Here is a 21,852-nt window from a genome sequence, read left to right as displayed (position 1 = left end):
GTTTTTTGAGGAGGAGCTAAGGGTCATGGTGGAGGAAATCATCCAGTTAGAGCCACAGCTATTCGGATCACAGGTGCAGCAGACGTCCATTGCAAGGAAGATGGCGCTATGGCGGAGAATCGTGGACAGGGTCAACGCCGTGGGACAGCATCCAAGAACAAGGGATGACATCAGGAAGAGGTGGAACGACCTACGGGGGAAGGTGCGTTCGGTGGTATTAAGACACCAGATTGCTGTCCAGAGAACTGGCGGTGGACCCCCACCTCCTCCCCACAACTAACAACATGGGAGGAGCAAGTCTTGGCAATAATGCATCCTGCGGGCCTCGCAGGAGTAGCAGGAGAACTGGACTCTGGTAAGTCAAATATTAACTACTGTATCCCCCCACCTGCATGCCATCACTAGCTCCTACCCTCACCCCCATCACTCCAACACCTCACATATACCCCACTAGCACAACCCACAAGTCCCATTACCAAGCCCCGCATGTTACACCAATGCATGGACCCCCATCACAGACCTGCATGGACACCCATCATCACAGCATGCCCAGTAGAGAGACTCACCCAGCCCACACAATCAGCAATCACACAAGTCCAAGGCGACAGGTAAAGCACAATTTTATAAGGGAAACACACCCATTACACAAGATGGCACACAAAGCTACAATAACAATGCATTTGCATCCAAACAGGACCCTCACCCAATGTCATTGGACAGGAGGTGCCAGCTACATCCAGTCCCCCCACAGAAGAGGCCCACAGTGATGACAGCAGCTCTGCACGCCTGGATCAGGATGACCAACCTGGCCCATCTGGGACCTCCGGACAATCGGTTCCCCTGCCACAGTCCCAACCCACCACAGGGCCTCCCCCTCAGGAAACACCAGAACAGCACCTACCCAGCGGGCCCATGCCACTGTTCCCATGACATGTCAATCAGCAGTGTGTTCACCACTACAGGGACCCCAGGACACCCCACAAACACAGGTCAATCAGGGACCTGGGGTCAGTGTCAGTGGGCACACAGTTCAGGGGACAGAGGCACAGGACAACAGGGAAGCTGGGAGGACTGATGTACACCAGGGGGAGGACAGGGCCAGGAAACCGACCCTCCAGGAGGCACTCACCGCTATCCTGGGAGCATACCAACATTCCCAGGATACGGACTTGAAGGCCATTAACACCACCCTGGTCTCCATTGCAGGGGTGCTGGCAGACATGGCCAACACTATGAGGGAGGCAGTGGGCCCCTGACACTAGCCAGGACACTCAACAGCCCTCCACCTCCGCTGCCGCTAGTGGACAGGAGGCCTGCCACAAGACCAACAGGCTGCCAGCACCCCTCCCCCTGCAGAAGGAGAACCGCCCCACAAACGTTCCCTGCGATCCAGGCTGAAGCCAGACACTATTGCCAAGACCCCCGCCAGGAAATAAGACTCTAATGATTGTCACCCTTGTGTCCCTCTCAGTCACCCTGTCCACCTTGAACTGCCATTGCTCCTCTTCCTATGCCCCCTTGGACAATGCACCTGTGATACTAATAGACTGGCCTCTAACCTGGACTTTCCTCCATCATCACCCCAGCCCATTGCACTACACCCTCTTCTTCAGAGCACTGCAATAAACACACTTTGAAAAAATAGAAGTATGGAGTATGTCAAATGATTTCAAAATGTATTTGTTTAACAAGATTCAAACATTGCAATTCAACTGTACAGTAATGTTTACATAGGAAAGACCTGTAGTTGGCTGCACTGAACACACCAGGAGCAATAGTGGGGCACCAACATCTGCAAAAAGAGTTGCAAAAGGGCACAGTGAGTGGGCATAGAAATAGGAATTCACAGCCTGCCAGTGACAATGTGAAACCATAAACTGTTAATGGCAAGTAAAGTTAGACTGCCTTACCTATGTCTCATTGGAAGTATTGATGAATGACAGCACTTCTGTTGTCCTCATCCTCATCCTCTGCCTCCTCATCTTCACTGTCCACAGGTTCGACTGCTGCCACACGGCCATCTCCAGCCTCCTCCTTCTGCATAAAAGGCACATGGCGGCGCAAGGCAAGGTTGTGCAACATACAGCATGCCACTATGATCTGGCAGACCTTCTTCGGTGAGTAGCACAGGGATCCACCTGTTAGATGGAGGCACTGAATCCTGGCCTTCAGGAGGCTGAGGGTGTGTTCTATAATCCGTCTTGTTTGCCCATGTGCCTCATTGTAACATTCTTTTGCCCTTGTCCTGGGACTCCTCACCAGGGTCAGTAGCCATGAGAGGTTGGGGTAACCAGAGTCACCTGCAAATATCGAGGGACAACTGTTAGCCACACACTCACCTTTAGGGCCCACACCATACCCATACACCAACATCCACTGGGTGGGAACCATGGCTCACCTATTAGCCACACCCGGTGCTTCTGTAGTTGTCTCATCACATTTGGGATGCTGCTATTCCTCAGGATAAAGGCATCATGCACAGATCCAGGATATTTACCATTGACATGGGAGATGTACTGGTCCGCCAGGCACACCATCTGAACTTTCATGGAATGAAAACTCTTTCGATTTCTGAACACTTGTTCATTTTGCCAGGGGGAGACAAATGCAATATGTGTCCCATCTATTGCCCCAATGATGATGGGGATATGTCCCATTGCATAGAAGTCACTGTGGCCAAATCCTCCACCTGGGCGAAAAACAATGTAGCTGCACATGTGACGGATACCAGATATCAGGTCAGGCTCCAATTGGGCACACAGCTCTATGATTGTGGCCATGTCAAGTCTATAGGTGAGGATGATGTGCCTATCCTCCATTGTTGCCAAGTCCACCAGGCGTCTGTTCACGGGGGGATATCTCCATCTCCTATTCAGCCGCAGCGGTTGCAATCTATGGGGCAAAGGAGTGAGTAGTTGTTCATTATCTGTACATTCTAACCACTACAGAGCAATGCATTTTGAGATTGTTACATTACTGTGGTGGGATATGTCCATAATGTATATTTGTGTACTGTGATGCAGTTAGGGTCCATAGCCGGCCCCTCCCTGAAATGGCGCCCGCCTGTCCTGTATGGAGGGACAGGTGAAAATGAGGTAATTCTGCCGACGTTGTGTGCCGTTGCGGGAGGCGGTTGAGAACGGCTGTGCAACTCCTCATTGGTTATCATAGGGCCCTATGGGTTACAGTGGCCAATGGTGATGTAAGCCGGTGGTGACGGTACGCACCGCCGCAGACGTGACTGCATTTTCTATCTGTTCACTCACTTGCTACCTGACCTTCAACAGGAGAGGACCTACACTGCATGTGTTGCTGTGACCTGTGTCTGGAACCGACCATGGCTCATGTGACTGGGGAAAGTGCTCCTGCCTTCACCTCGATGAAGTTGGAGCGACTGGTGGATGTGGTCCTACTCCAGTACCGACTGCTGTATGGGCCTCCAGACCAACAGGTGAGTACACTGAGAGCACGATGCCTGGGGCATGAATGCATGGAGTGCTGTGTGTGAAGGCCTCATGTGGGGGGGGGTTGGAGGATGGGCCCTGGGCAGCGTGCAGCATGTATGCTGGGCCATGTCTGTGATAATGGGGATGTGAAGGGATATGGTGGGCCACGAGTGTAACAGGCAGGACGGTTTGACTTATACCTTTCCCTGTGTGTATTTTCTCTGCAAGTCAGCGCCCATTGAAAGAAGGGTATATGGCGTGCCATCGCCAGGGATGTGCGGACCCTAGTGGTCTATGGCAGGTGGAGCACCCACTGTCGGAAACAGCGGGAGGACCTGAGACGCTGGTCACTGAAGACCGCGCAGGACCCAGCTGGGGTTGGCCTCCCAATGAGGAAGGGGTGACCGTCGAACCCTGACCCCCCTGATGGCCCGCATATTAGCGGTGGCCTATCCAGAGCTAGATGGGTGCTTGGGGGCATCACAGCAGCAACAAGGGGGTGAGTACAGTGCCCTTCCTTACTACTTATGCCTGGTGGGGTGGGTCCAGGTGGGGGATGTGGGCCTGTGGGTGCCCCTAGGCCAGGCCTGACATTGCAGAGTAGGTTCCATGTTGGGCAGGGTTCCTATGTGAAAGTCCTCCAACCAAGCTAGTAGGCATCCACTACTGGGCAGGGGTCTGTGGGTCTCAGGTATGCTGCAATTGGTGTTTGGTGTCTCTATCCATGGGTTGTTGCCTAGGATTGAGACTGGTAGTGCCTTGCCAAATGCACAGGGCTGTTCCCTGTGTGTGAGTGTGTTGTTTATGCAACAGTGGTGTTGGTGCCGCCATTAACCAAGTGTATCCTTTGTTTCTCCCCCCTTTTGTTTTGACACCCTGCCCTTATATGCATTAGCATCATCAGGCAGAGGAGCAGGGGCACCGGCGACGGAGGGAGCTGCATCCCACAGGACCCTGGAGGCAGAGTCAACCGAGGCCAAGGGAACCAGTGTGACGGAGGGCGAGGGGAGCACCATGGCAGAGACTGGAGGGGACAGTTCAAACACGGATACCTCCTCCGATGGAAGCTCCCTGGTGGTGGCAGACATCTCTGTGCTTACCCCAGCTACGGGTACAGCCACCACCCCCCATACCAGCACCGCCCTCCCAGCAGCCCTTCAGCGAGTTTCCCATGTCCGCTCACCCAGGAGGGCGGGCATCTCCTTTGCTCCAGGCACCTCAAGCCCTGCCCCAGTTAGCCCTGCTGCCCTGAGTGAGTAGACTACTGACCTCCTGCGATCCAATTCTGTTGGGCAGTCAACCATTGTGAATGCCATCCTGGGGCTGTCAGCCCAAATGCAACAGACAAATGCATTCCTGGAGGGCATTCACACTGGCTTGGTGGCCCAACAGAGATCAATCCAGGCTCTGGTCTCCTCTTTGATGGCAGCCATTGTCCCTGTTTCCACCCTCCCCCTCCAACTTCCTCTACCCAATCCCATTCCCCTTAACCCCAACCTATCCCAAGCACACAGGCAGACGAGCATGCACCCAGGACAACACACAAGAGTGGACATGGCAAACACAAGCACCACTCATCATCCCACAGGCACTCACACAAACACCATCCAGATGCAGACATACCAGCATCCACTATTTCCACTGTGTCCCCCTCCTCCTTGTCCTCCATCTCCCTCCCAGTTGCGTCTCCACTCACACCTGCATGCACTACATCCACTACCACCATCACCAGCACACCTATCAGAGCACACACCTCACTGGCAGTCACCACCCCCAAATCCATGCACACGTCCCCTGTGCCCTCTCCCACTGTGTCTGTGCCCCCTCTTCCCAAAGTACACAAACGCAAGCACTCAGACACCCAACAGCCATCCACCTCACAACAGCATCCAGCCCATGCACCTGCACCCAAACACAGCAGACCAACACCTCCTACAACCACTCCCTCTTCCTCCACTCCCAGACCTTCTCCCTCCTCCCACTCCAATGTCTCTAAGAAGCTTTTCCTCACCACCATTGACCTCTTCCCTACACTTCCCCCCCCATCCCTCATGTCAGGCCAGGGTGACGAAAACCCAGGCAAGCACCTCAGCCACCCAGTCCCCGGGCACAGTTGTGTCCACAGCTACTCCAGGTGGGAGAGGATCCCGGGCACCAGGCAGCCACACTGAAATAGTGTCTGCACCAAGTGCTGCAAGGAAAGGCAAGAAGGCACCCCCAGCTGCTACAAGGAAGGGCAAGGAGGCATCCCCAGCTGCTAAAAGGAAGGGCAAGGAGCAATCCCCGCTGCTGAAAGGAAGGGCAAGGAGCAGTCCTCAGCTGCTGCCAAAAGGAGCAAGGAGCCATCCCCAGCTGCTGGCAGGAAGGGCAAGAGGCCTGGTGCTGGGATTCAGTCGAAGTCCCCACCACCAACCATGGTGTTGCAGCCATCCGAGGCTGCAGGGGATGGGCTGGAGCCTCCCCCAACCACTGCCAGCAGCAGCAGCAGCACCACTGCCACCACTGAACAGCTGTCACCACTGGCGGACATTGTGTAGTCCTGCTTCCATGGGCTGTTGTGCAGCCTGGCCCCTGCAAATCTTGTGGGTTTGACACCCAGCTGAGAGACTGTTACCTTGCACCCCCCAATATCTGCAGCACTGGGCACGATGCCCCCTCCAGAACCAGTGGAGAAGCCATCCACTCACCCCATCCTCCCCAGGATGAAGCTCACTGGGCACGATGCCCCCTTCGGAACCAGTGAAGAAGCCATCCACTCACCTCATCCTCCACAGGATGAAGCTCACTGGGCATGATGCCCTCTCCGGAACCAGTGGAGAAGCCATCCACTCACCCCATCCTCCCCAGGATGAAGATCACTGGGTACGATGCCCCCTCCAGAGCCAGTGGAGAAGCCATCCACTCACCCCATCCTCCCCAGGATGAAGCTCACTGGGCACGGTGCCAGTGGGCAAGTCACCCACTTGAGAGACTGTGGCCTTGCACTCCCCAGGATCAATCACAGGGCATGTTGCCCCCTCAAGAACCAGTGGGCAAGTCACCCGCTTGAGAGACTGTGGCCTTGCACTCCCCAGGATCAAGCACAGGGCATGTTGCCCCCTCCAGAGCCAGCGGGGTAGTCACCCACTTGAGAGACTGTGGCCTTGCACTCCCCAGGGCAGAGTGATGGGCATGTTGCCCCATCCAGGACCAGTGGTGCTGTACCATCTTCCGGCTGAGGTGCCCCCCATTCCCCGTCCCCCTGAGGTGCCTGTCTATTTTTGACCTGATGCCCCTGCAGTTTTCTCTCCGTGTTGTTGCAGGAGTGAGGTTGGGCCTTGGACTTTGTGATGTGGTTCTGTGGCCCACAGACATTGAGGACAGGGCAGTGTCCCTTGCATTGTAAATATGTATATACTTTTTGATTTGGATGCACATATTTCACCTATATTTATCTTATTACAACCTTTTTTCACTATAGTAGTTGTCCTTGCGTTATTCCTGAGGGGTACGGGGTATATATGTTATGTTACTGCATCTGGTTGTGTGTGGTGTGTTGCGTGTGTGTGTCACTCTCTTTTTCCTCCCCCCTTCCCCTGTGTGCTAGGCAGCAGTACTCACTGTGGTCGTCATCTCTGGCGTTGGTGTTCGCAATGGAACAGGACGTAAAACAACATCGGAAAGACATGCAGCTGGGGCTCCATTGCAGCGTGGTTGTTCCCTGTGTCTCCAGAGGTGAGTGCTTTGACTTCAGTGCATTGATTCCGCCAGGCTTTTGATGTCATTGATACCACCCCGGAAAAGGTGGCGGATAGGTGTGTCATATTACTGTGGGTGGAACATTATATTCCGCCTGGCTGTTGGGGGTTACCGCCGTGGTGCCTGTTGATTCCGCCCTGGTGGTCGGTGTGTTAAAGTGGCTGTCTGTCTGATCTGTTTCCGCCGTGGTCATAATCCTGCATGTATTACCGCCAGCCTGTTGGTGGTATTAATGCCACTTTATCACCGACTGCCAGGGTTGTCATGAAGGCCTAAATGTTGTGGACATTCACATTGTGTTGTGTGATGATTTTGAGGCCCTAGACCCTCTTTGTGTTGGATGCATATAATTAGCCAAGAAGCCTTTACTGCAATGCAATAACATTTCTTTGTTTATGATGGTTGTAAATGTCAGACAACATGTATGTGCATGACAGCATGTGCTGTGTATGTATCTTGTCTGAGTCATTTTAGGATCTTATAAGCAATGTGTATTGTGCCACAGATCTTTGACACAACATGTTGCCTTGCCAAACTGTTGTCTGGAAGGCATATCATGAATCACTGTACCCTTCAGATTGCCACACAAGCCACAAGACACATTGATGATGGCCACATGATGTACTATCATGCATGGAAGTGAGGGAAACATGAGTGTCATGTAGGTTCTGTATGCTCAACCTGCAGAGACCAGTGCCTGTCAAATGTATCTCCTAATATGAGACATACTCCAGTTCTGTGGGAGAGTCACTGTGGCTATGCAACTGTGGCACTATTCCCACTTGCAGTAGACCCACAGATTCTGTTATGTGGCTAATATGAGGCTCTAGTGGCAAAACTTGCCCTGAATGCCTTAGTCCATTGACTAGATTAGGAATGGGTACTCACGTATATTCCTGGACTAGTCAATTTGTGCATTTTGCGTCATTGTCAATCTGTGTCTTTGACTCATGACAGGTCCCTTATTCCCATAGCTCTGTTGTCACCTTCACATAAGTCATATTTGTTCAGTACAGGCATATTGCACAATTCACAAACCCACAGTGCAGATAGTGTGTAGATTCCAGGAAGACCATTACATGTGACTCAGTAGTTTGGATACAGGACCTGAGATGCTGGGCCCTGAAGATTGCAGAGGTCCAGCTGGGGCTGTCCTCCCAACATGGACAGGTCGCAAGTTGGAGCTTGACACCCCCTAAAAGGCCCACATTCTGGCGGTGGCCCACCCGGAGCTTGATGGATGTCTGAGGGGAGCACAGCAGCCACAAGGCGATGAGTGCAGACATATTCCTGACTGTCACATTGCTAGGTTGATGTGCTAGGTTCAGATATCCCCACCCTGACAAATGAGGATGGGCCATGTGTGAAATACAAGATGAGTAACTGTTTGTGTAGGTATGGAAGTTGGTGCATACTGATGTGCCTTGTCTATTAGCCCTGGGACCTAGGACACAACCGAGTACAGTCCACAAACAATTTGTTCTCCAGGGCCAACACATGGCTGTGGACAGTGATCAACAAGTAATGTTGGTTGTTGTTGTGGGTGTAAATTGTACACAACAGTCCACTACTCTTCAATGTGACAGCCCAAACAAAATGAAGTGGTGTATCACTGTCCTCAGCCATGTGTCTGCTCAAGTGAATATATTGGCATCTGTCCCCCAGGGGCCACTAGTCTCCAGTGTGTCACGAGTGCTGGTGTCTCACTACTGTCTGTCATATGAAGGTGGCCATCATAAATGTGACAGAGCCTACATTGTTCTTTGGGGCAGCTACAGATCAATACTGTCCTTTGGTAAGTGGGGAACGTCCATTGACATGATTTGTGTGACATCACTGTTGCCAACATTCATTTCGCCTATAAGTTAGCTTAGTTTCTTTTAACTGTAGCAAATTATTTTCACTGCTGTTTCATGCATGGTCTGCTTGTGTTCATGGATGATTTCTGTATTCCCTCACAGCTGCATGGCAACATATGTCTGGAGTTGGACATATGTCACGGGGCTACATTTCATGTGGTGCCACAGACAGTAGTGTGTCACCATTGATTGGTGACTCACACATGCCCCAGCCTGTTATTGGATGTCATTTGGCATGTACACCTGCAGTAGCAATGAAAGACATGACAAATAGGACTACAGTTTTTACCCACAATGTGCATTTCCATGCCATTGACGTGGCAACATGTAACAAAGTGCTCTGCACATGGGAAATGTGGAAGTTTTGTAACCTGACTATTGACATGCATCATAGAGTGACCTGCAGTTATGTGGCAATTATATGTGGTTGTGTACAACCATTCATCCACAGAGCTCTGGGTTTGCAGGACCAAAATGGAGACAGTGATTTAGCTTCCCATTGGACAACATGTTGAGGGCCGTTATACAAGGTCTTAGAATCCCTGGGCCTCTCCAACATTTAAAGGACTATTGGCTACTACTAATGCAATCAGAGTATGTTAGTGTAAGGGGCACCATGCAAGAAAGGTAATTTCCCTAGGGCTAGCTCATTCAGTGTGTTGGGGATTTTGGAGACATGTCTCCCTGAAATTTTGCACAATTTGTCTACAGTGTACAGTTCCATGCTAGATGTGCAGTATATCTCAGCAACATTAGTACTACCTCCATGACTCCATGATTACAATTTACACCTGGTGAAGTAAGCATTGTTGATTTGTTTTCAGTATGACTTGGGTATTTCCATGTACCCTTCTTCAGGCTACTGTACTTTTGTCATCAACATGCTAAGATTTGGGACCATCATTTCCAATTATTGTGGTATTGTGTATGTGACAGATAGATGTGTGCATGACCTTGTGTGGGATTAGGGAAATAACTTGCCATTGGCCTTCTATTGTATGACAACAGGTAACTGAGGTATGCTACATGAGGCAAACCATTGAAGGTGATGAGGTTTCTTACTTGTTCAACGGTTACTGTTCTGCTCAACTTCACCCATACAATTGGATTTGTCTGAGATTTTGATTTCCTGTGGGCAACTGTTGACAGTTCATGTGGCATGCATGCATTTGGTGTGGTAAATGTAGGAACCACTTGATGGACTTTGTTGCTGGGGCCTACTTTACGTCATGATAATGATAGCTAATCACAGCTGTTGTTCTAGTGTGATCAGGAACATGTGGTGACCCTATTTCTCTTTGTATTTGCAGCATCATCCCAGGCAAGCGAAGGAGACAAGGTGGAACCAAGTGGGGAAGCATCTGACCATGGTGCCTCCAGTCATGACACCATAGACATGGAGAGATCCAGTGGCCCGGAGGGTGAGGGAAGTGCCTCGGAGGTCAGAGATCGAGCTCGTCATCTTCGGATTCTACCTTCAGTGGACACTCCCTAGTGGTGGTGGACCTATCAGGACCTGCTCCTGTACCATCCTTTTCCGTCACTCTCCATTCTATCGCCACCCTCCATGTTGCTCCCCACCCAGTTGGTTGTGCCCGCTCCCTCAAGAGGGTGGGCTTCTCCTTTGCCCCAGGCATCTCACCACATTCGCTGTTACCCCTGCTGCCCTGAGTGAGGAGGCTATTGACCTCCTGAGGAGTATCTTTGTGGGGCTGACTGCCATTGTGAATGCCATCCATGGTTTGGCCAGCCAACTTCAGCAGACAAATGCATACCTGGAAGGCCTTCAGAGTGTCATGTCTGGCCTACAGAGATCTTTTCATGCTCTAGCCTCCTCACCAATGGCAGCTATCCACCTCCCACAATCTTTCCCCACCACCTCCCTCTTCCCAATCCAAATTCCCTATTCCCCTACCTGTCCCAAGCATACAGACACATCCGCACACACCCACCTCAACACACACAAGCAGCACACATAGACACAAGCACCACAAGAGACACCGGCACACAAGCACTCAACAGTCACCCACAGACACCACAACAACTACCATTCTGACAGACACCCTCACCGTCCCCACCAACTCACACACCACAAACATCATACCCATAGGCACCACCACAATACCCAGTGACACATTCACCACACCCACCATACACCCTGACAACACCTCACAACCCACACACCTCAGACACCATACCCCCAGACACCACCACAATACCCTCAATCATATCAACCACAAACGCCATACCCACAGACACCACCCCAACACACACAGACACATCCACAACATCCACCACATCCCCAGACACCACTGGAACAAAATCACACACATCCACCACTCCCACATCACACAGCACTTCTACCTCACAGCCCCCAAGACATGCAAACACCTACACTCACAAATGCAACAGACTCCACCCAAACACAAGCACACCTCACACACGCACACACCAGCAGCATCAACACACACAGACAAGACCACCACTCCCTCGACCTCCAAATCCTCAGTCCCTTCTGATGACCCTACCTGTTTTCCCAAAGAAAGTTTCCTTTTTTGACCTAGCCCTTTACCCTGTTACCTCTTTCTCCTCTCCCAAACCCAGGACGCCCCCACCCACATCGCAACCCATCCCTTCCACATCCAAGTCCTCCCCTGTCACACCTGCCCCCCTGCAACCACCTATACCTCAACCTTCGCAAGGAAGAAGCACACCCCTCCAAAGAAACAGCCCCCAACCCAAACCTAAACCCACCCATCCCAAATCCGACCCCACCCATCCCAAGCATGATCTCTGAGGTGCCTGCGTGCCCACTTGATGCCCCTTCTTGTTGAGGTTTCCTGGCAGTGATTGTAGTCAAACTTGAGCACGGTACAGTGGGTGGACTAATGTGGACTGGCCAATGGCCTTTGATCTAAATCATTTGGTGTTAATAAACCCAAGTTATGGCTTTGTTGGGTACATATTTTTCATTCCATTACTTTTCTACCTTTTTGTTGTTTCTGAGTAATTTGTGTTGTGTTTCACCCTGATTGCTGATCCATTTGCTGTTGTTGGCAAAACCTGACTTTGTGGGCAGTGCTGGTGTCACCCAGGGCAAGGGTAGATGTTTACTGTATGAATATGTGGATGGTAATCAAATTGGCGTGTCATTGTATTGTGTTATGTTTGATAATGGTAAGTATTTCATCTTGGGTTGGCCAATGTCAGCATGTATGATGTTAGAATTGTCCCCTTGATATGGATTGTACATTCGTCTCATGTGTGGAAGCTAGAGTTATGTCTGTCCACACATAGAGGGTGTTCCGTTGTGCTACTTTCCTTTACATTTGACTGACCATGTGCCCATTTTGATGTGTGTGCCTTGCAGCTACTTCATCTACATGTATGGCCCATGCTGTTGCCAGTATATTTGCTTCCTTGACTTGCACTTCACCAATATGCAGATTGGCATGTCACTTGGCTCTACTATTGTTTTTCCCTGAGATACATGTAGGACCGGTTCCTGTGCAAATGGTGTTTTAGGGCATGTGCAAAGTGAAATATATCCTAGGGCAGCATCCTTCCAGGAGTGCTCCTGATGCCCCAATCCCTATTGTGCAGGTATTTGTTGCATTGTGAGCTTTGTACATTTGTCTCATAAGATATTGTGTATCCCATTGACCTTCCATTATGTTGCAATGTGGGTGATATATGTGGGTCCATTACAGGGATGTTTAATGGAAGAACTGTTTGTGTTAAATGACATCCATACATATTTGTCTTCAATCTGATGACAATGGCATGTGAGCAATGTGAGGGTGTCAGTTGAATTATGTGTGATGTTGATGTGGTGTGGCTGTTGTGTGACACAATGTTCTATACAATTCAATGTTACTAAGTTGCTGGTGAAAAATCTTTCACAACACTGCAGCCATGCCCACCAGCAATGCAACAGAATGCCATATGTAACTCCTTTCTGCGGGATGTGCTTAGGAGGGGAAAGCAAATGGGGAGCTCACTAGTCCAAAGTCTCCTGCGACACTGCAACATGCTCAGTAGCAACACAACATAATGTTGCCTGTAACACCTTTCTGCGGGATGCCCTTAGGAGGGGAGAGTAAGGACCTGACAGCGAATTGGGAACCACCTGTTCAGAGTCCCCCATGACTCTGCAGCCACACCCACCAGCAATAGAACATTACGCCACCTTAAAAATGCAGCACGATTCAGTGCAGATGAGGCTGGGCCCCTTCACGTGTTTCCTCATTTTGACTGTTAGGCTCTTCTTTCTGAATGATTGTTGCTAACAGATGTTAACGCGTCCCTTTATGACTAATTTTCTCACTTTGGGACTCGTTTTAGGCCAATGAATCTTATGACCCTGATTGAAGACACATTAGGACGAGATAGCTAATCAACATGTCAATCAATACGTCAATAATGTCATCAAAGTTCACAGTGATATGACAATTCAAATTATATAAAGTAATTTAATAAACTCAAAAGACCACCATGACCTTTCAGTCATGAATAACCACACCAGTTTAATATGATTTTGTGAAGTTTATTCCCTATTGATTACAATTCTACTAGCAGGTTTATTAGTCTCAAAACCAAGAAACACATTAGCATGGTCACAATATGGCAACTCTGATAAGATTTTATTAAAGCAAGAATCACAAACATTAGAATATAACACGACGTCAGCATAGGTTATCTTTAGCAGAGTAGCATCATAATGTTATTCAACAAAGCATAAATTCAGTCATTTGTCTATTGCGTCAGTTTAGTGAACCCCTCTCCTAACCTTGAATTAGCATTAGCGTGTTGGGCTTCATGCAAAACAATTTAGTAACACCAATTTAGAAAACATCTAGCTATGGTCTCTGTCAAAAGAAGCAGTTGGTACCTAGAAAGGAAAAGCAAACAGACAATCACAATTTCATTGTCATATAGTTACCCTCCGTATTTGGGTCAGCACTCAGGTTCGGTCTTCGTCCTCAGGGCATCAGTTGATTCGCCATCAGCCAGGAATTCAGCAATCGGGTAAAAGGGGGCACTTCCCTCATAAGGAGGTAAAGTGTAAACGGGCAATATAAGGCAAGAATGGTTTTAAGAACCAAACAACAAAAGTCTCTATGCAGAGTGACAAAGTGTCTGGGTCATAGCAAATCGCATCAGCATCTTCCCTAACTCTCTCCTATCCCTCCTGTTCTCCCCTCTGTTCTAATTCACTTCCTGGTGTCAAGGGTTTTTTATCCCCTTTTCGTTGTACATTCCCCTAAAATTTGGTTGGACAAGGGGTTGCTCCCCACTCTCTTTAACCAATTGTCTTTACATTAGCTCATCGAATTTGTCACCCCATAACAGTTCTCACATATTTTATTGGTCCTTATGATTGACATCTTTAGCGGGTGGAATGTCCGGTATGATTTCATAGTCTTGTGGTCCTTTGCACATCTTCGGTCAGTGTCTCCATTGTCTGTACCGGTTCAGGCGACCTTGTACCTGCTATTGGTCTACAGTGTTGCATTCAGCTAAAATGTTTCTACAAGCAAGTCGAATTTCATGAGAACGGATCTACTACAGTTACATTCAGCTTCTAGTTTGGAGAAAAGAAAGAGTTCATGTCCTTCAGCAAGTCAGCACACTGCACGTTAGAAAAACACATTTAATATGAGAGTCAGGCAGCTAGGCCTCGACTCATGCTAACTAAGGCCTAATGATTTATTAGCAAAACCTTTACATATACCTATTATTATTAGTGTAAATTCATATCATAATATAGAATTTCAACATTATTAGTCAGTTTCATTAGTCCCATATATATTGGCGGCCACTCCCTGTGGGCACATTTCAAGCGCATGTTTTAGCACAATACATTAATACATTTTCTAAGCGGCATTATTACACCTTAGTTCATAAACATTTTATGTTAATATTAATTATATAAACTACGCTCTCTCAGTCCCTCCTCTGATGACACTTGTCATCACACAAACCTTTCCTTTCTTAACCTTTCACTTTCCGCATTATGCGCATTTCAACATCTTGTCCTTTGTGTGAGCTTTCCCAAATTTCATTAAACATTTTCTCCCTTTCATTTTCTTCATTTCTTTTGTTTCATTTTGTCAAATTTATTTTAATTCTTTCATTAACTTTACATGATAACCATAATCCCAATAAACAAATCAGAACAATCAGTAGACCCCCTAATATTTTTGCAAGAACCCCATTCCAAATATTACTAAACCAATTCCCTACTCTGGTAATTCCTTTCCCAACTTTCTCCCAAACTCCAGGTTGCTTCAGCTCCTTCAAATCTGGACTATCTCTTGTTAGGTTAGTAAGCATACCTCTAATATTTTTGCTGTTATCTGGTATGAACGCACAACAATGGCGCTCATTAAGCATCTTACAGACTCCGCCACTCTTTGCTAAAAGAATGTGTAAAGCAATCCGGTTTTGAAGAGTCATAGCTCTTTCCACAGCAAGTTCTGTATCCATCTGGAGTATAGCCCCTGTGAAGTTTGTCAGCATGTTATCCACAATAGTAGACAACTTTTGAATCTTTATGGAGTTTAAGATAACACCTACTGAAGGAATTATGGCTGCAAATATGTCACCAACGACAGCAGCCGCTGTCTCTCTCTTTTGTCTAGTGTGTTGTAATTCAGACATTTTAGGAATTTGCTTTAAGTCATCAATCTGGTAAATCTTTGGGAAAACTATTCCCAAATAGCATGTCCCATACCATCCCTTTGGATGTCCACATATATAATAGATCCCAGGGATCGCTGGATCCTGTCCATTTAACATGAATGTCCATTTACTCTGAAACAAAAACACATGCCTGCATTCACTCGTTCCCACAAATAAAGTGTCATCTTCAGATTTCAGCCTATATATACAAAGCCTACCTACATGTAATGCATCTATAGCAAACTTGCCTTGTGTCTTTATTGCAGTGTAAGCATAATCAGTTGCAAGCGTGCGTTTTTCCAATCCCTTTTCTAGCCTTTCCTTAAAAGCCTTTTGTCTATCATCAGTGTGATCTAAGAAGCTCTTCTCTCCAGCTGTTAGTAAGCAGGTTAGGTTATTGCGATGCGCATAAGCTGTCCAAAATGTCAGTGTCTTCTCAAAGAAACCCCTAATTAATTTTATGCTGTGTTCTTTATCTAATTTGTTTAGAAACTCAACCACGGGCACAAAGGAAAAAACTACATCTAAGTTAGTATAGAAGTATTGCACATGCTCTTGATCATAGAATCTTGTTAACAGTAAACTACAGCTTCTCCCGTAAGTTAGCGGCAAGCTATGGTAAGTAACACCTTCTTGCACTCATGAAGGAATCTTTGTGCACACATAACAATTCTTTGCATCCATTGTGTCAACATACTCATTCAGCAAGCAATAGAAGACATTAGTAGATAGTTCCCCTTTTGGGTTAGTTCCCTCATGCAAGTATTTTGCATCCTGCTCAAACTTCTCCCATGGTGTTAATGTAGCAGTTTCAGGATTTGAAGCATTGTTAGTTACTTTCTTATCCATCCATGGCATTCCCACAATCACACCTATAATTATTATTGCACATACAATAGCTAGAATGGCACTCAACCAACCACACATCCTACCCTTTTTACTATTACCTTTAGTGTAACTCATGATCTGTAAAAAATCAGATAGCAGAATAATACAAAGCAAATAATGAACTTGAGGATGCTATAAAAGCTCCTTTTTTTCTGTGCAAAAAGTCTCTCTCTCTGCGAGTATTTACAGCGTTTCTCTCACTCCAGGACCCTTTGTCAAATTAGGTTTAGCAGCTTGTCATCATCAGTTTTCAGAGTCAATTCAGGTTTTCAGTGTCACATCCGTTAATTTATCAGTCTCTTTTCTCAGCTTCTCAGCTTTCAATTTTAATTTCAATAATTTTAACACAGTCTCTTTCTAAAGTTGAATTCAGGTGCTGTAGTATTGACCTGATACCTCTCGATCAAAACAGAACGCCAAGAATCCTTGTTGCCATTCAGCTACGCCCATTCATGACCTGCGCACCTTCTGTTTGCGACTCTCTTTCTTTTCAGTTTGCATTCACTTTGTAACTCTCCTTCACTGAGATCCTCTTTTCTGGTTGTGTCTTCTTCCTCTATTGTATCACAAGGGACCACTTTCTCTCCTGCAGCTTGTTGCTTCGGCCAGTTATCTCCTTTATGCATTTTCTTTCTGCTCGGCCTTTCAGAACGTTGAACAGCGCCCTCCTCTTGTGCTATGGTGTTTTCTCTTGATGGAACTGCAACTGGCTCAGAAGGAGTCAGTTCACTTTGACCTCCCTCTGCTTCTACCTCCTCGCCTTCAGGGTCTGTTACGGGTTCAACTTCAAACCTGTGTCCGTCTGCTTCTGGGAGAACCTCTCTTTGTGTCGGTTCCCCTGTTACCTCAGCTGGGATAGGCTGTGAGAAAGTAGCCTCTTTCTAGCCTTGTTACCCCCACTTTTGGCCTGTTTGTGAGTGTATGTCAGGGTATTTTCACTGTCTCACTGGGATCCTGCTAGCCAGGGCCCAGTGCTCATAGTGAAAACCCTATGTTTTCAGTATGTTTGTTATGTGTCACTGGGACCCTGCTAGCCAGGACCCCAGTGCTCATAAGTTTGTGGCCTATATGTATGTGTTCCCTGTGTGATGCCTAACTGTCTCACTGAGGCTCTGCTAACCAGAACCTCAGTGGTTATGCTCTCTCATTTCTTTCAAATTGTCACTAACAGGCTAGTGACCAATTTTACCAATTTACATTGGCTTACTGGAACGCCCTTATAATTCCCTAGTATATGGTACTGAGGTACCCAGGGTATTGGGGTTCCATGAGATCCCTATGGGCTGCAGCATTTCTTTTGCCAACCATAGGGAGCTCTGACAATTCTTACACAGGCCTGCCACTGCAGCCTGAGTGAAATAACGTCCATGTTATTTCACAGCCATTTGACACTGCACTTAAGTAACTTATAAGTCAACTATATGTCTAACCTTTACCTGGTAAAGGTTAGGTGCAAAGTTACTTAGTGTGAGGGCACCCTGGCACTAGCCAAGGTGCCCCCACATTGTTCAGGGCCAATTTCCCGGACTTTGTGAGTGCGGGGACACCATTACACGCGTGCACTACATATAGGTCACTACCTATATGTAGCTTCACAATGGTAACTCCGAATATGGCCATGTAACATGTCTATGATCATGGAATTGCCCCCTCTATGCCATCCTGGCATAGTTGGCACAATCCCATGATCCCAGTGGTCTGTAGCACAGACCCTGGTACTGCTAAACTGCCTTTCCTGGGGTTTCACTGCAGCTGCTGCTGCTGCCAACCCCTCAGACAGGTTTCTGCCCTCCTGGGGTCCAGCCAGGCTTGGCCCAGGATGGCAGAACAAAGGACTTCCTCTGAGAGAGGGTGTTACACCCTCTCCCTTTGGAAAATGGTGTGAAGGCAGGGGAGGAGTAGCCTCCCCCAGCCTCTGGAAATGCTTTCATGGGCACACATGGTGCCCATTTCTGCATAAGCCAGTATACACCGGTTCAGGGACCCCTTAGCCCTGCTCTGGCGCGAAACTGGACAAAGGAAAGGGGAGTGACCACTCCCCTGACCTGCACCTCCCCTGGGAGGTGTCCAGAGCTCCGCCAGTGTGCTCCAGACCTCTGCCATCTTGGAAACAGAGGTGCTGCTGGCACACTGGACTGCTCTGAGTGGCCAGTGCCACCAGGTGACGTCAGAGACTCCTTCTGATAGGCTCCTTCAGGTGTTGCTAGCCTATCCTCTCTCCTAGGTAGCCAAACCCTCTTTTCTGGCTATTTAGGGTCTCTGTCTCTGGGGATTCCTTAGATAACGAATGCAAGAGCTCATCCGAGTTCCTCTGCATCTCTCTCTTCACCTTCTGCCAAGGAATCGACTGCTGACCGTGCTGGAAGCCTGCAAAACTGCAACATAGTAGCAAAGACGACTACTGCAACTCTGTAACGCTGATCCTGCCGCCCTCTCGACTGTTTTCCTGGTGGTGCATGCTGTGGGGGTAGTCTGCCTCCTCTCTGCACTAGAAGCTCAGAAGAAATCTCCCGTGGGTCGACGGAATGGTCCCCCTGCAACCGCAGGCACCAAAGAACTGCATCACCAGTCCCCTGGGTCTCCTCTCAGCACGACGGGCGAGGTCCCTTGAATCCAGCAACTCTGTCCAAGTGACTCCCACAGTCCAGTGACTCTTCAGTCCAAGTTTGGTGGAGGTAAGTCCTTGCCTCCCCACACCAGACTGCATTGCTGGGAACCACGACTTTTGCAGCTACTCCGGCCTCCGTGCACTTCCGGTGGAAATCCTTTGTGCACAGTCCAGCCTGGGTCCTCGGCACTCTAACCTGCATTGCACGACCTCCTAAGTTGTTCTCCGGCGACGTGGGACTCCTTTGTGCGACTTCGGGTGAGCACTGTTTCACGCATCCTTGTAGTGCCTGTTTCTGGCACTTCTCTGGGTGCTGCCTGCTGCTGAGAGGACTCCTTGTCTTGCTCGACGCCCCCTCTGTCCCCTGACGCAATTGGCGACATCCTGGTCCCTCCTGGGCCACAGCAGCATCCAAAAACCCTTTCCGCATGATTTGCAGCTAGCAAGGCTTGTTGGAAATCTTTTGGCAGGAAAACACTTCTGCACGACTCTCCACGGCGTGAGGGATCCGTCCTCCAAAGGGAAAGTCTCTAGCCCTTGTCGTTCCTGCAGAAACCTAAGCTTCTACTGTCCAGTAGCAGCTTCTTTGCACCCACAGCTGGCATTTCCTGGGCATCTGCCCATCTCCGACTTGCTTGTGACTTTTGGACTTGGTCCCCTTGTTCCACAGGTACCCTCGACTGGAAATCCATCGTTGTTGCATTGCTGGTTTGTGTCTTTCCTGCAGGATTCCCCTATCACGACTTCTATGTCCTTTGGGGAACTTTAGTGCACTTTGCACTCACTTTCCAGGGTCTTGGGGTGGGCTATTTTTCTAACCCTTACTATTTTCTAATAGTCCCAGTGACCCTCTACAAGGTCACATAGGTTTGGGGTCCATTCGTGGTTCGCATTCCACTTTTGGAGTATATGGTTTGTGTTGCCCCTATCCCTATGTGTCCCCATTGCATCCTATTGTAACTATACATTGTTTGCACTGTTTTCTAATACTATTACTGCATATTTTGGTATTGTGTACATATATCTTGTGTATATTTGCTATCCTCATACTGAGGGTACACTCTGAGATACTTTGGCATATTGTCATAAAAATAAAGTACCTTTATTTTTAGTATATCTGTGTATTGTGTTTTCTTATGATATTGTGCATATGACACTAAGTGGTACTGTAGGAGCTTCACTCGTCTCCTAGTTCAGCCTAAGCTGCTCTGCTAAGCTACCATTATCTATCAGCCTATGCTCCTAGACACCCTATACACTAATAAGGGATAACTAAGCCTGGTGCAAGGTGGCAAGTACCCCTTGGTACTCACTACAAGCCAGTCCAGCCTCCTACATAGGCTCACTGTCACCCCTCTAGAACTCACTTTGAGTGACTAAGCCGTCCTCAGTGGGCTCTCCTTCAGTCTCAGTTCCCCTTTGAATACTATCCGCCCTGAGACTTCCTTTTCTGCAGCTGTTGTTTTGGATACTTCAAGGTCTTCGTCAGTTGGACAAGTCACTTTCTTTGTGTGACTGGCATGTATCCAATTCGGAACGCCTGCACATTTCACAGCAGTAGTGTTTGTCAGTATTACTTGATATGGCCCCTTCCAACGCGGCTCCAAGCATGACTTCCCCACGTGTTTCTTGACAACAACCCTGTCACCGACTTTCAGGGTGTGAGCTGGATCACTGATTGGTGGCAATGTGTTAGCCTCCACCTGGTGAGAAAAAGAGCAGACCACATCAGCCAGACCCTTGCAGTAGTCCAACACCATATCATCCGTGATATTCACAAGAGCATTTGCAGGTACTGTGGGCAATCTCATGGCTCGACCATATCAGAATCTCATGAGGAGATAGTCCTGTTTTCTTGTCAGGTGTGTTTCTCATTGACATCAGTACTAAGGGCAATGTATCTGGCCATTTCAGATAGGTAGCTGCGCACATTTTTGCCATTCTCGATTTCAAGGTACCATTCATCTGTTCCACTAGTCCTGATGCTTCAGGGCGATAGCTACAATGCAGCTTCTGCTCAATGTTCAATGCGACACACAAGAGCTTAATCACCTCATTGTCGAAGTGTCTGTCCCTATCTGATTCTAAAGAGATCGGGAGTCCAAAACGTGGTATTAACTCCCTAAGCAGCAGCTTTGCTACTGTGAGACTGTCATTTCTACATGTAGGGTAAGCTTCAATCCAGTGACTGAAAACACACACAATCACCAACACATACCTCAGACCTCCACACACAGGCATTTCAATGAAGTCCATCTGAATCCTGCTAAATGGACCGCCAGCTCTCCCAACGTGGCTCATATTCACCACCGTCCCTTTTCCTGCATTCATCTGTTGACAGATGACGCACCTGTGACAGATAACCTCTGCAGCTTGCCTGAATTTTAGATTGAACCAATCTATTTTGAACAACCTGATCATTGCATCTCTCCCTATATGGGCTTGGCCATGATAGAACCTCGCAAACTGTGACAAAAGACTGTTTGGCAAAATCATTTTCCCCTCCTCTGAGACCCATAAGTCATCAGCTCTTTGTACGCAGTGCATTCTCTGCCAGGAGCGTTTCTCTTCTTTGCCAGCACGTCCCTGCAGTGATTTTAGCTCATCTAATGTGTCAACCACCCTTAAT

This window comes from Pleurodeles waltl, chromosome 3_1 (genome assembly GCF_031143425.1).
Source record: "Pleurodeles waltl isolate 20211129_DDA chromosome 3_1, aPleWal1.hap1.20221129, whole genome shotgun sequence".
Taxonomy (NCBI): Eukaryota; Metazoa; Chordata; class Amphibia; order Caudata; family Salamandridae; genus Pleurodeles; species Pleurodeles waltl.
Note: the sequence above shows the minus strand (reverse complement) of the source record.